This window comes from Sphaerodactylus townsendi, linkage group LG11 (genome assembly GCF_021028975.2).
Source record: "Sphaerodactylus townsendi isolate TG3544 linkage group LG11, MPM_Stown_v2.3, whole genome shotgun sequence".
Classification (NCBI taxonomy): domain Eukaryota; kingdom Metazoa; phylum Chordata; class Lepidosauria; order Squamata; family Sphaerodactylidae; genus Sphaerodactylus; species Sphaerodactylus townsendi.
Window position 1 is genome coordinate 32,948,332 of NC_059435.1, and position 15,030 is coordinate 32,963,361.

Below are 15,030 nucleotides of genomic sequence, written 5' to 3' on the forward strand. Positions count from 1 at the left end.
AAAACACAGGGAATGATGCTTGTTATGACTATCAGAATTTCTTTGATCCTTTAAAAGCTTATGTCTTTAGAAGATGGATGACATTTAGGAGGAAATCCCAAAAGTAAAATATTTAAAGGCACTGAATAACATCCGATTACTATTATTCCCCTTGGACCCAGTGTATTGTAGCAAGAGGAGCAGAAGCGGCATAGTGGTTAAGAGCAGGTGCACTCTAATCTGGAGAATTGGGTTTGATTCCCCACTCTGCCACTTGAGCTGTGGAGGCTTATCTGGGGAATTCAGATTAGCTTGTGCACTTCCACACATGCCAGCTGGGTGACCTTGGGCTAGTCACCGCTTTTCAGAGCTCTCTCAGCCCCACCCACTTCACAGGATGTTTGTTGTGGGGGGGAGGGCAAGGAGATTGCAAGCCCCTTTGAGTCTCCTTACAGGAGAGAAAGGGGGGTATAAATCCAAACTCTTCTTCTAAAATAACTATATCTTACCTGTCTCCTGATTAATGTGATTCAAGAGATATAAGGAAAATGTTTGGGGGCAGCATCATAACACAAAGGTATGAACTGGACCATTGCTAGTCCTATAATCAGAACACCTTCCTACTCAGACCTGTTCAGGAACAACGTGAAATGGCCCAAATCCTAAATTGTATGAGTTGAAATCTGACTAGCTTCAGTAAGAACATTCAAGTTCAGTTTTCACCAGTGTGTTTTATGTAAAAAGACAACATATGTGTCTCCTTAAACCCCACCCAAAGCTAAAAATGACAAATATCACAGTCATATGTCCAAGAAACAGTTAATACTCAGCAAGCCTTAGTGAGTTCTATGAAGAATCTAAACTATTTATATTTCTTTACATCTGGAACAGTTACTACAGTCAACAGTTGTTCAAAAACATATACTATTTATGTGGTAGAGTACAAATTCATGCATCTGTCAAAAGAATATATATCTTCCAAAGCAGTAGCCAAGAACTTCACTGAATACACATTGAAGAATTAGGAAAAGAATGTACTGGCTTCCTGTGGTAAAACTTATCTGTAACTGATATCTCTGACATTTTGTGGTAAAAAGCTTGCACCAGAAATTGGGCAGAAACAGAACAAAGAATTGTGTCCAATATTCTTGGATTGCTTGAAAGGATGCTTCCCCCACTTCCCCCAGTCCCTCTTTTTTTTTTGCTTTACTTTCCCCTACCAGCATATTAAAAAGTAATAGTATTTTTTTATTAATTAAATGTATATCCCGCCCTTCCCAACGGGGCTCGGAGCAGCGAACATCAGTAAACCAAATAAATAGTACAATAAAACATTATACAATTAGCCATATCAATTAAAACTTAGCAAGAACACTTAACATACAAATCTCAAGGGCTATTTCAAATTTTACAAGATGGAAATGTAACCCCCATGCCCAGAATGGGTTGGCCCAGAATGGGTTGACCCAGTAAGGGGTGGAGACTCAGAGCAGCAAGAGGCTGCAGGAGAGAGCTCTTTGGAGAAGACAAGGGTACCAGACTCGGACCTTGATTTCTATAAGCCCTTAACACATTGTTAAGATAATTGCAATATTGTTGGGAACTACTGGGAAGGTAGTTGTTGTTTTTGCTATGTTGTAAATGTTGGAGTTTATTGTTTCAGGGTTTTCTTTTGTGGTTGTAATGGGTGAGAGTTCTCCTGGAGACCTTCATCATGTTGCAACCTGTTCATCAAGCCCTTGGAGTCTTCAGGAGCCAACCCACTTGCAAAGAAAAATTTGGACTTGGCAATATCAGTAGACTGTAAATAGAAGGACTTGAAATGCAACCTGAACAGGACCTTGAATTGTAACGTTAAATGTTGATGTTTTAAAAGTGTTAATTGTAAAGAAAAGTAAACCACTTTGTTGTTTAAAAATTGTTGTTGCAACTCATTCCAAGTACTGCCCCACAGAACCCACAAGCTGAGGTTACAGAAGCAGTCATTGGTACCCATTCCTCAGCATGTGATTCCATGAACTACGCAAGGGTTACGATTGTTATTGTTGTTATTTTACATCGAAGAAATGGGCTGTACTCCACAAAAGCTTTGTGCTAGTCTTTTAGGTGCCACGAGACTCTTATTTAGTGAACCATCTTTGTGTGTTTCAAATGATATCGTTTTAGCAGGTACACAACAGAGGATTGTAATATAAGCCTATTTTAATGCATGAAATCATCCTGACATATTGTATTCTCAGAAACAATAAATACATCGCTGGTAGACTCACCAGTGTAAATAGGATAGGATAGCATTTAAAAGATGGGGGACCAACAAACTGGAGAGGTATGTTTTCCATTAAAAAATACCCTCTCTCGGCTTTTCTAATGGAAAAAATAGAAATTTAAAAATACTGAAATAAATCTAATGAAATATTTTCTTATTTTGTTTGGAATCAGTGAAAAGTTTCTGATACAATGCTTTTCTCAGAGGAAGCTGTAAAAGGGTGAGTTTAGCCATAAAAATGTGAGTAAGGGAAACATGAGAGAGGTTTATAAAATTACCCATGGAGTGGAGACAGAGCAGACAAGAAAAAAATCTTCTTCCCCTCCCATAATACCTGATGGACGTATGCATAAAAATGGCTGCAGCAGAAGGCAGAAACAATCACAAAAATCCAAACAGCAAGGGTACTTATAACTTTAAGAGTAACTCTTCAACATTTCAGGCAGAAGTTCTGTTTAACCGGATGCTTTAAAAAACACATTTGCTTGCATACATATAGTCATGCAGTAAAGTTTCTTGTTCTGTGGTGGCAGCTGTTGCTAAAGCAGCTTTTAAAAAACTGGACAGCCAGCCAGATTTCCTGTCTCCACTCACTTTCTAAGAACACTTGGTGGGCATCAGGCAAAGTATCACAGACACCATGGCTCCCATAGGGGACCCTAAGCTAAGGCATAACACACCATAAACAAAGGTCCAGTAAAAGCAAGATGATAGATACAATAAACAAAACAATACCTTGCAATATTATTTCCTTATGAAAACACATGTCTGGACGGTTCCTCATAGTACAATCCAAACCCTTTTATAAAAATGCCCTCTTGAATATTTCTGTTGTGCACAGTTTACAGAATAATATAATAATATAATACAAACAAGAAGTCTTTTACTTCCATGCACCTCAACAAGATGGCTGTCATCTACATTCAAATGGAAATAATCTACCAAAGCCACCAGAGCTGTCTCTGTCCTAGACTGAAAGGGACCTAGAGCAGAAAATCCACCAGGAAGATCTGTAGTTGTTCTGCAACTGTGCCCTCTATCATCTTGCCCCAAAAGGGCAAGTTAGAGACCAGGCAATCATTAATTAATAACTGCCTTTTTACTGACCAAAGAAAAGTCCCCTGGGTTGGTGGCTCAGGGGACAGAGACCAGATATTCATTAATGTGATCCTCATGTGATTTCAATAACTAGAATGGACAAGGACCCACAGAACCAGTGGTGGCCTCCACAGATCCTACGGTAAGAACTCCACAAACAACTCTGCTATTCAATTTTTGTAACCTGTGAGAATAATCACCAGTGCCATCTGTCTGAGAAAAGTTTCACTCCTGACTCATCTGTTCCTTCTCATTTCTTTAGAAATCCAGACAGGCCTTGCAGTACACCCACTCATACACATCAACAAATAGGTATAAACAAATTAATCTAGACCTCCAAGGATGAAAAGAATATCAGGTAAACACATAAGGAACTGTTGTACATTTTCAAATTATGTCCATGTACTTAAATGCCATTCCAGGCACGCATATTGGAACAATTCAACAGCATGACAACAGAGTCTGACAAACATTTTCAAGCCATAGAAAACAACCCAGCACAAAGTTGCCAGGTAGGTCATGAACCCACATGGTAAGGGCATACTTTTTCTTTATACTGTTCGTTGCTTATTCAGTTTGTTCTTTGGCACCAGAGTATATTTGTGGAATCATCAAGTCAAGCCAGTTTGCTGTTCTAACAAAACAGAGATAAACCAAATCTGCCTCCACTGCTTAGAGTCGTCCCCAAATACATTTTTAATGCAGAAAGCACTACACTGATTTCAAAGAAACTTTTTCACCATGATCCAAGTTCAAAGGATTATGATCACGGTTGTTCCAGCCCCACCTACCTATCAGTAAGCCCACTGAATTCAGTGGGACAAATCTGTGTAAATGTGCACACTACTATATTTGCTAAATAACTCTAATTGTATACATTTGGTTCGGAATAAAATATAGGTAGGGGAAGAAAGTTTTATGTATACAGGAGAATCCTTGCATCTTCAAGAGATATCAAGATCAGATCCACCAAACACAAATTCACAGACATTTTGTTGAAATCAATACAATTGGGCCAGTAATTGTGGTTTAAGATTTGAAAGTATTATCTGAATATTCTGCGACATTCTGAGATGTGTAATGTGAGAACATTCTTTCAAAGATTGTTTATGACTTCATTATTTTGGAGGTGTTTGCACCTGTAGAATAAGACATCAACTATGTTGCATTAAACTGAAGTACTCAAAGTTAGCGAACCCTATAAATAGCGCATTCAGCAAAAAAAACCCCTGTAAAATAAATATACCTTCAAAATATTAGAAACATGTTCTCAATATTTACTTAATTTTAAGCAAGCTTTTATCTGCAGCCTTTGAAAGCTAAACATTTTGACAAATCATGCTTGACTTAAAGTGGAAAAATATGCTTCTATTTTTCCACATGAGTGAAGTTGCAAAATGGATGTAAAATTGGTTGTGTGGGTTTGTGTGTGCGTGTTTTCCAGTAATGCACGCTGCTCGTTGACAAGTAAAACAGTGCTTGTAATATCTATTCAAATATCTCGGTTTCTGACCTTATAACCATTTTTTTCATTCTGACAGTATGTCTTTGTACTGTTTCTCTTAGCGTATGCATGTACAATTTCTAAAATGGCAGCTAGACATTATCTTTAAAACACCAGCCAGACTTCCAAGAAATAAGAACACTAACAGCATAAATGGCTCTCCCTGCCACCTTCTTTTTCCATTGATCTATGGACCACTGTGCTAGGAAGCAAGTTAAGTTTTGCAACTCAAACTTCTTAATTTGGTTGTCGTAACAATAGGTATGCTTCAACCATTCATTTCTTGATTTTGGAAAGCTTTGCTGTTACAAGGTCTGAGAACCACAGATTTTAGGGTAGCCATGGGCAACACAGAGCTCAAGCCTGTCTCTCTGCCAGCAGCAAAAAGGACTATTTCCTTTAAATCCTGAGCACAAAGTGTTTCCTGATCCCATTCAGTGACATTCTATGGGCATGTGGAGTTCAGAAAAGATGGAGAAAGACTACGGAGATGACCACGTTAAATAATAAAATCTCAAGTATTAATAAAAGACTTTCATAGTAACATTTGCCCCAATTTCTAAAATTACTGTCAGTCACTGCTGAGCCTACTGAAACTAAACTCAAAACCTTTTAAAAAGGCTATTTTAGAGAAGCCAAGTTAGATGTGATGAAGGCAGCTACATTTATTTATGCGTTTATCTGCTTTGCTTTGTTCAAAGCACAATAAAGCAGGGCATGGGAATGATCAGCTCTACCACAACATGCCCATAGGGAGTGGATTTTGAGAAGCAGCAGCATCAACCATGTCCTCATCATTACCCCAACCTCCTGCCCAGGAGCCAGAAAATCTAACCTACCTACCGACCGACCGACCGACCGCCGCCCGCCGACCGCCCGTCCGCCCTTCCTTCCTTCCTTCCTTCCTTCCTTCCTTCCTTCCTTCCTTCCTTCCTTCCTTCCTTCCTTCCTTCCTTCCTTCCTTCCTTCCTTCGGTTCTTTAAGAATAGTTGGGCAAGCAGCACATGTTCAACAAAGCTTTCTAAATTTCCATAAGACACAAGAGTTTGTGAAGATTTTTGAGCATACTGCATTGTCCTTAGAAATATCTGGGGAACAACTGGGGAAAGAGGACTATGTGCTCCAGCCCGTGGGCAGATGGGTGCAACCAGAAAGACAGCAGTGATAAGGAATGACTACTGGACATATGACTTCGGGATGCTTCCTTGTCAAACCACTGCACCTAAAACTGTGCAGGAGGGTTCCAGGAACTGGCCCCTGGCTGCTTTGCTTTCAGGTATTTGTTCCTCAGTTCATTGAGTAGACCTTTCCCTTCCTGGGCCCCTCACTGACCCCTCTGAGCTCAGCCCAGATACCAGAATTTTATCAACACTAGAGGAGACATGTGAAAACATAAATGCAGCTGTCTTTCATCATGTTTAATTCAGCTTAATCATTCTACAGGCACAGCATAATTTGGGTGAAGGCTCTGGTTTTCAGATAATCTGCATCAATAATAGTTGTGCGGTAAAAGGTAATTTCAGCACTGAAAGGGAGGGGTTGCCTATAAATGACAAATCAAAGAGGCCACAATTCTACCCAACTGTTATAAAGGTACAGTCTCATCCACATTTGAATTTGATCATCTACTCTGCTATAATACAACCATCAAGACTAGAACTTCTGGGCTCAGTAGAACAGAAGGTTCAAGCTGAGCCACAATCCAAAGACAGTGCCAGGAGAGTAAAGAAAGGGAACAGTATAGGTTTTAAGTCCTGTAAAAAGATGGACAGAAGAGAAGCAAATCAAGCGATAGAAATGGATAAGATAGACATGGATAGCTTATCTGAAGAGAGGCATCAAAGAGGCTATTCACTCGGTTTCTTTGATCTTCCTTCTATCCACTACAGGTACTCACACCTCACAAATCAACATGTCCATAGGAATCTCAATGCTCCTGATGGTATTTCTGTGTTCAAAGTAAATCCCCACCAGAAAACATATCCCTAATTACAAAGGGGTGCTTGCCCTGAGCATTTGTAGGTCAGTCACCCAGCCATATGAGCTGAGACTAATTGGCCACAGCAGAAGCAAAGCCAAGGAACCCACTGATTAAACGATTGAGATGTAAGGCTGTAGAGTTGGCTAAGCACAATGATCAGCAGCAGGACAAATTTCAGACAGAAATACTCTCCGCTATTTGACAGATGAAAATAAGTTTGCTCCACATTGAAGCAAACAAATGTTGTAGAGACAACACCAAATGAATTGAGTCCCTGCCTGGAGACATAGCAGCATGGTTACCTGAAAATATTGGGTGAAATACTAAATTTTAAATGTGTATTTCATACAATGGAGAAAGTATGTCTCTCCATTTCAACTGTGATAACTCTCAACAACTTACAACTAGGAGCAGTAGTGGCACAGTGGTTAAGAGCAGGTGTACTCTAATCTGGAGGAACCGGGTTTGATTCCCCGCTCTGCCACTTGAGCTGTGGAGGCTTATCTGGAGAATTCAGATTAGCCTGTACACTCCAACACACGCCAGCTGGGTGACCTTGGGCTAGTCACAGTTCTTCTGAGCTCTCTCAGCCCCACCTCCTGCACAGGGTGTTTGTTGTGAGGGGGGAAGGGAAAGGACTTTGTAAGCCCCTTTGAGTCTCCTACAGGAGAGAAAAGGGGATTTAAATCCAACTCTTCTTCTTCTTCTACATACAACAAGCACCAGTTAAAATATGTATAAATTGTTACCTACAGCTATAACAAGTAACAGAATGCTAGAGCCTGCTATAGAAAGTTCTGTGCAGCCTTATCACTTCTTAGAGATGGAATACCCCTCACATCTTGGTCAGAGAGAGGGAGGGAGGGAGGGAGGGAGGGAGGGAGAGGGAGAGAGAAAGAGAGAGAGAGAGAGAGAGATGAAATCCTCATACAGAGAATATTCCAAGATACTTCTATGTGATTATGATGATATACAGTGCAGCTCTCCATTCCATTGTAATTAACTGGATAAAACAGAAGTTAGAAATGTATGGGGCACTCAGTCTAAAGCAGGGGTCCCCAAACTATGGCCCGGGGGCCAAATGTGGCCCCCTGAAGGCATTTATCCGGCCCGCCAGGCATGGCGGCGATGGCTCCATTCATGTGCAGTGGGGGCTCGAGGGAGAGGAGGAACCGGCCCCAACGGCTGTTGATTGCAGTTACATGATGGCACCCCCAAATCTCCATGAATTTTCTGACTCAGAGTTGGAAACCTTACATGTGGCAACGCCTGCTCCACCCTTCCCTCTCAACTACTCCATGTGTTGCTCTCAGGCGTTCTGTTCCGCCTCACTCCCATTGACATCAGCCAGGCTGGCGAATTGCTCGCTGGCTGCTAGGGAGGAAAGAACCCAGGAAGATACCTGATCCTGGGTTAGATGGAATGTTTCATTGGGAAAGTTCTGCTTTTTTTTTTACAGGGGAAGGTATTCCACAGCCTCCCCAACAATATTTGGAGCCCACCCTGTACTTGACATACTTTGGTCACTGTTCTAAAAATAGACCATGACAGAAAGGCTGAAAGGTGAAATCAAACATTTTACAATCATTTGTGCATAGGAATTTGTTCATAGTTTTTTTTTAGTCCGGCCCTCCAACAGTCTGAGGGACAGTGAACTGGCCCCCTGTTTAAAACGTTTGGGGACCCCTGGTCTAAAGAGTAAGCATTTGGAAAAGATTTGAGGGAGTTCTTGCGCTAACAGAATTAGAAAAATGTCTTGCAATATTTTTGATATAACCTAAGAAAACAAAACAGCCATTATAATGTCATCTACCCTTCCATTGCTTCAGTTGGTTCAGTTGCTGTTTTGTTTTGTTTTAACACTCAATCTGAATTTATACAAAATACCTATATTGGTTTGTTTCCCATTGTTAGTTACACTTGCCATAGAAGAAATTGTCTCCTACTGTACTTTGAAATTTCCCTTTTTTTGTGACTGCTCTCTCCTTTCTTCTCTCTATGGTGGCTTCTTGGTATGTGCTGTTTCTCCATCCACAGACGTGGAGTGGTTGTTTCCTCCCATACTCCATTTTGGAAGGTGCAAAGGGCTTCTGCTCTCTTTGATGAAATGTCAGTGCTGTGTTTGGTCACTTGGTGTCACTGTTTGCAGTGTTCTCACTATACTTCAGAAAGCACTAGGTGCTCTTTACCTGTTTGGCAAGTGAAAGTCTTCTGCTGAACTCTGTAAAAGTATTGTACTCAACGACAATCAGATGAAACTGCACACCCATTCACATCCAAAGTGGGAAGGCATTGGGAGGAGGGGGGGAATTAGATGTCAAACCTGCAGATGTCTACTACTAAACTGATAACCACATGTATTGATTGTGCAAATTTATCCTTAGCTCTCACAGAGACTCATATTTTCTCTCCAGGATTAATCATAATGTGATATCACAAAGCCCTTGAAAAGTGGTTCTCCTCCTGCAAACTGATCAGATCGCTAACATAAAAGTAATTCTTTACTTCATTAGTTTTCAGCTGATGCATAACACAACTGTGACATAGTGTAAGTCTCCAGTGATGCTATACTGGCAAGGCTAGTTGAATAGAAATAAGTCAAGCGCTCAAACTCCAGTTTATACTTCCTCCGCTATACAGGCCCACTAAGTACTTCCTAACCTAGCCTATACTATTAAAACACTGGGCATGTAAATATGAAATTGTATTTTCTTATGATTAAACTTCATGTTACACAGAAAGCTGAGATTTCTTCTTCCACAGTACATTTTTTACCCAAAATAAGGAAAGTGAGCAGGAAAATACTCCTTTATTTTTTCCCCAGCTGTTTCACTTGTGGCAGGAAAAAAACAAAACAGGAAAACTCTGACAACTTCTGCTCTTTCCCTTATATGAGAAAAGGCAGTTTGGGGAGACTTTGAGATGAAAAGAAGGAAAAGGGTTAAACAACCTCCTGCCATATATGCTTTCACCAGTTCAACTAAATGCCTGCCTAGATTGCTTTGGGTGAAAAAACACACACACAAAAATAAACAAAAAAACTTCCCAAGTAGAACACTGGAATTCCACAGAACAATTGTGTAAACGCTTAGACATAGTCAACTCATGTTAATTAAATGAGTGCTGAGAGAGAAATTACCCTTTCTTGAGATGGATGAAGTAACTACATACCTCCTTAATGAAAAAGGAAGAGAACAAGGGCAATCAACCTTAAATCGTAATTAGATTCAAAATTAAAACTCATTCACTGACTGTATTGAAATGGTGTCATTTTAAACTGAAGTTTAAACATTATTATGCAAAATCCAAATTATGTATACATTTGGATTGTATATCAAGATCTGGGTATTAATCTCAAAATTTATCCAAATCCCAAAAAGTTCATAAAAATTTAGACTGAAATTTTCCAAGCTACCTTTTGAAAATTCAAATGTGAGTTAGAATGTTGCGCTGTGTATATATTTTCCCTATGTTATCCCAAACCCAGCCTTCTGTTTAAGTAAGTTATCTGTTTCCTATGACTTAATCAAGATTATGAAATTTCTTATCATAGCTTTAGAGGTAATCTAAATGAGGTTAATATGATGCATGTATATTCCATCAAGCCTGTCTGTTGTCATGCACTGCCTACTGAATCCGTTCTGCAGAAACACACTTTTCAGATTTTATTCACAGTTGATGTAGAATATATAAACTAAGTATCCAAGTAACCAAAATAAGAGTGAGAAATCTTGGAGAGGAAAAAAAATCTAACAAATTGCACAGCATGTGAAATCCAGGAGCAGCTGGCTCTGATAATTTCTTATGTATCTAATGTTGCTTATTTAACACCTCTCAGTAAATAATTATTTTGTTAGCCTGTGTTATCCCTCCAAGTAACAAGGTATCACAAGACATTGGCAATTATCCTAGAGTAAATCTATTCAGTTAACCAAAAAATAATAATAACACTAATCCCCACATGAAATGTTTCTAAGTTTATGAACTCTGGCGTATTTATTCTTTAAACTAAGATCCAGTACTCAGCCTTGCTAAGAAGATGGACTTTGAGAACAGGAGCCAAAAGCAACTAGGCTGTGAACTCTGAAAGAAATCTGACAACATCATCCCTAGTTCTGATCACCTCATGCACTGTTAATTGCTTTTCATTTTAATTTGTCATGTTGCGTAAAACAGGTTTTCGAACCTATACACATGCATGCTTGCTGTCTTCCATACCAGTTCATGCATCTGTTGAAATGGGCAAAAGCACAAATTAACACAGTTAGTCTTTAAGGTGCCTCAGGGCTCTGTTAGCCAAGCTATAAAGCTGCCTATTGTTAAAATTATCATGTCAAGCAAGAAAAACTAACACCTCGATTCAAATTACCACAGACTGGAGACACAAAGGCTTTAATGCACTCTTCAATCACCTAAACGTTAACAGATCAGTGGGAATGGGGGCACTGTTATCATGAGACTGGCTTTGAAAGGTGGCAACAAGGCCTATAAGAGACTCTGTTCTTCTTCTTACTGGAGGATCAGTAGGGACATGCAGTGCAACACCCCGCCACACACCCAAAGGGGGCAGTACTCTAGTCTGTCTTTATGATGGCTGAGAAGCATTCTTCAGTTACCCTGACTATCCATTTGTATGCCCTTCATTACAGTGTTTAAATGTGGGTGAAATTATGGAAAGGTATCCAAAAGGGACATTTTAGTTGAGACAGAAATGATAGAAAATCACAAAACTGACAGCCACTAATGGAATGCTAACTGTGGCACCTACTTCACACCTAACCTTTATGGAAAGGGGAAAGAGTTCATTTGTCTGAGGTAGTTCGTAAGTGTGCCAAGTTGTTCTATCAGAACATCTACAGCTCTCCATGCCATTTTTCCTGGGCACAGCAACAAGAAAGTTATAACCATCCTTTTCACAGTTGTCTAAGAAAGGTTGAAACCATCGTTTCCACAAATATCATGCCTCTTTAAAACTGTGGCCTGTTTAAACCTAGCCACTGTTGTTTACTTCTTTCTTTTCCTTTCCACTATAATTATTTTTTTAATTTGTTATTTAGTTACAAAATAGACAAGTGAAACAAGATAGCAAGCCTTCCAGGAAAGGGGATTGCTCAGTGTTGGGATGACTCTTGAAAGGGCCCTGCTCCTACTGGATGCCAGTGTCATATCCACTTGAGAAATTGTGAGTTCACACTTCCAACATAAACATTTTCTCAAATATGACAACTATGCTAAAGGTTTAGTAATATGCACATTAATATGATTTGATGACTACTCGGATTTATTTGCTCAGTCTACGAAAGTTGGGTGCCCATCTGCCTCTATCTTAAGGACCATCTCCTCCCATGTACCAATTACATCCTTCCAGCCAGTGATGTAGATATAGATTTTTTTATGGGGTGGGTTCAGTGACTAAGGGCTTCCCAGCTGTTCCATCCCATGCATTATTTCAAGTAAGCCAGACATGTTATGGGAGGGGTTTGAACCAGAGGACCCCTCCCTTACCTACGCCCCTGCTTCCGGCTGCCATCTACTGGCTGTTTCTCTGTTTATGGTGCCCCCCCCCGGCCCCGAATTACCAGAGCTTGAGCCTTTCCCAGTGTAAGTCCACTTGATGGAATGGGCTCTCCAAGGATGTGAAGGAGGCACCAACACTAGAAATCTTCAAGACGTGCCACAAGGACATTTTATTTGCCAGAACTTTAAATGGAGTAAAAAAAACTGCAGGCATTTCTTTTCGGGGGAAGGGGGTATCAGGGTTTTTATTTTATTAGTTTTAAACTGCACACTTCTTGTAATTCATTGATATTCTTCCTTTTTCCCAATGGGAACTCAACGCAGTTTAGATCATTCTCCTTTCATCTTTTTTTCCTCACAACAACCCTATGAGGAAGGTTAGACTGAATGTGTACAAGTGGCTCAAGGTCACCCTGCAAGCTTTGATAGCAAAGAAGAAATTTGAACTTGGGTCCCCCAGATTTTAGTCCAACACTCTATACCACTGTGACATGTTTTGGCTGCCACAAAATATTGGATAAACATTGGACTGGATAAACAGAAATATTGGATACACTTATTTTAATTAATAAAGAAACTGTTAAATTTGTTGGACTTCTGAATACTCATCCACTCAAAAAAATTTTTATGGCAGGTCATTTTAAAAAATAAACTAATTATACGGATTTTTCAACAAACTAAAATGTTATATCCACTATCATACAATAACTAGATTGACTGTGGGAATTTCAGGTTCAGCTCCTAAATATAAAGTTTCTGTTTCAATGAGACACATCAGACTGGATGTTTGGCATTTGACACATCAGACTGGATGTTTGGCATTTGAACTTGAGCAAGGGTGTGACACAAATTAACAATGGGGTGGTGGATTCTATCCCATCCTACCGAGCAAATTTTATTAAAATATTTATACTTCACTTTCTTTGGCTCAAGTTTGAAGCCCTCCTCTAAAATCTAAAAATCCTTCCTCCAATTTAAATGGCTGGAAGGCTACTTGGAAGATGGTTGGATCCATCCCTCGTGTATTCATAAGGACTATGAAATTATAAAAATATGTTAATCTGTTCAGAGAAACAGGGAGACAGACAAATTTCTGTCTGACGTTACAACTGCTTAAAAACTGACATCAAAATACCACCTATCATTAAAAGTCACAATTTATAATGCTAGTGTTTCATAACTTAACACAAGTTTTGTCAACTAGTGTATGAATGGCTGAAGAGAAGAGTGGAGCACAGCACCTGCTAACAAGTAAACTAAACTGAATCAAGCCACTATCAATACTACATTATTGTTCCAGGCTAGCAATCAAAGTTATTCTTAGCATGACTTCTATTGTTATAGAATGCACCACAGAAATTGCCAAAGAAATCCAGAGAGAAACAAATAACCACCTTTCATGTGACTAACTTCCTCTTGGATTAATAAAATCTATCTGGGACACAGGTAGACATAAAAAAAAAACCAGACAGTAGGGGCATTTTTTAAGAAAAGAGGAAAATTACAAAGGCTTGCTGTAAACCATTCTCTCCACATTTATATTTCAGCATAATACACTGGATTCACCTTGCAGACAGACACTTACTTAATAAATAGGCAATTGAGTCACAGATTTAGGTATTTGGAGTCTTATAGGTGGAGCCACTGAAAAACATATATTTGAGATATGAAATTTCTCTCTTGTGGCAATTAATTTGTGATGGTTCAATCACATATGTGAGACACTACAGTCGACCGGTGAAGTAGCCTTGATATTTCTATAAAATATGACTCCAGAATTGCATCAATAGTCTCTCACAGTACAAACATGCAAAAATACATAATAACCTTCCTGGCTTGAAGTTTTAGGTGATATGTCAAAGTCCACCAAGAAATGGAGGTTGCAGCCTTCTACGATTGTTCAAGAACACTGTATGCAGTAGTACTATGTAGACAGAGATCCTTCTCTCCCTCTCCAGAGAATACGTCTAATTTTAGACCCAGAAATGATTTCAAAAAATTCAGTGAAGTTTACTTGTAAGCAGTGTGCAGGATGGATTTGCCAAGACTGCTAAGTCATACTGAAACTTTTCCCAAATAGCACTGTACAATATTTCCTTTACTGTCATTTTGTTTTCACATGTTGCTGTTGGGACTCTTTTCAGTTCACCAATTTTGGGGGTCAATACTTTCAACCAGTTTCTTTTACAGCATTTGTTCATCATTTCTAAACAACTCTCACACAAATACACACACACACACACACACACACAAGGTATCCATTTTATTGATAACAATTCTAACAAATTCCGTTAAGAATGTACTGGGGGGAGGGAGGCGGGGGTAGTTTTGTCCTGAATAAGGAGAACCCATGTCAAAAATAGGGATATTTGAACTAAGACTGTGATTTTGAAATGGGGTAACATCTGTGTTTTCAAAATGCCTGACTACAGATACATTTTTAGTATCTTTCAGCTTCTGTTCCTACATATTTCCTCAAACCAGTAAAGGCTAGTTTTCATCACTTCAAAAAAATACTGTAAGATGGCAAAGGAGCCATTCGTCTGGTTCGGCATTACTCTCATATTTATCCTCACTCCCCACACCAATTTGAGAATGATTAGTTTGATTTATCAGCCAAACAAAACACAGTACACCACTAAATTACTGAGGCAGATAACTGACTTGTGTCTCAGTCAAAAGGAG

The 15,030-nt window shown here is 39.4% G+C and overlaps 1 protein-coding gene across 5 annotated transcripts in view; it reads right to left on the reverse strand.

The window, feature by feature from the left end:
* The window catches only part of RBMS3 (RNA binding motif single stranded interacting protein 3), an 882,486-nt gene that overhangs the window by 538,072 nt on the left and 329,384 nt on the right, over positions 1 to 15,030 (reverse strand). The gene's annotated exons all lie outside the window — the stretch shown is intronic.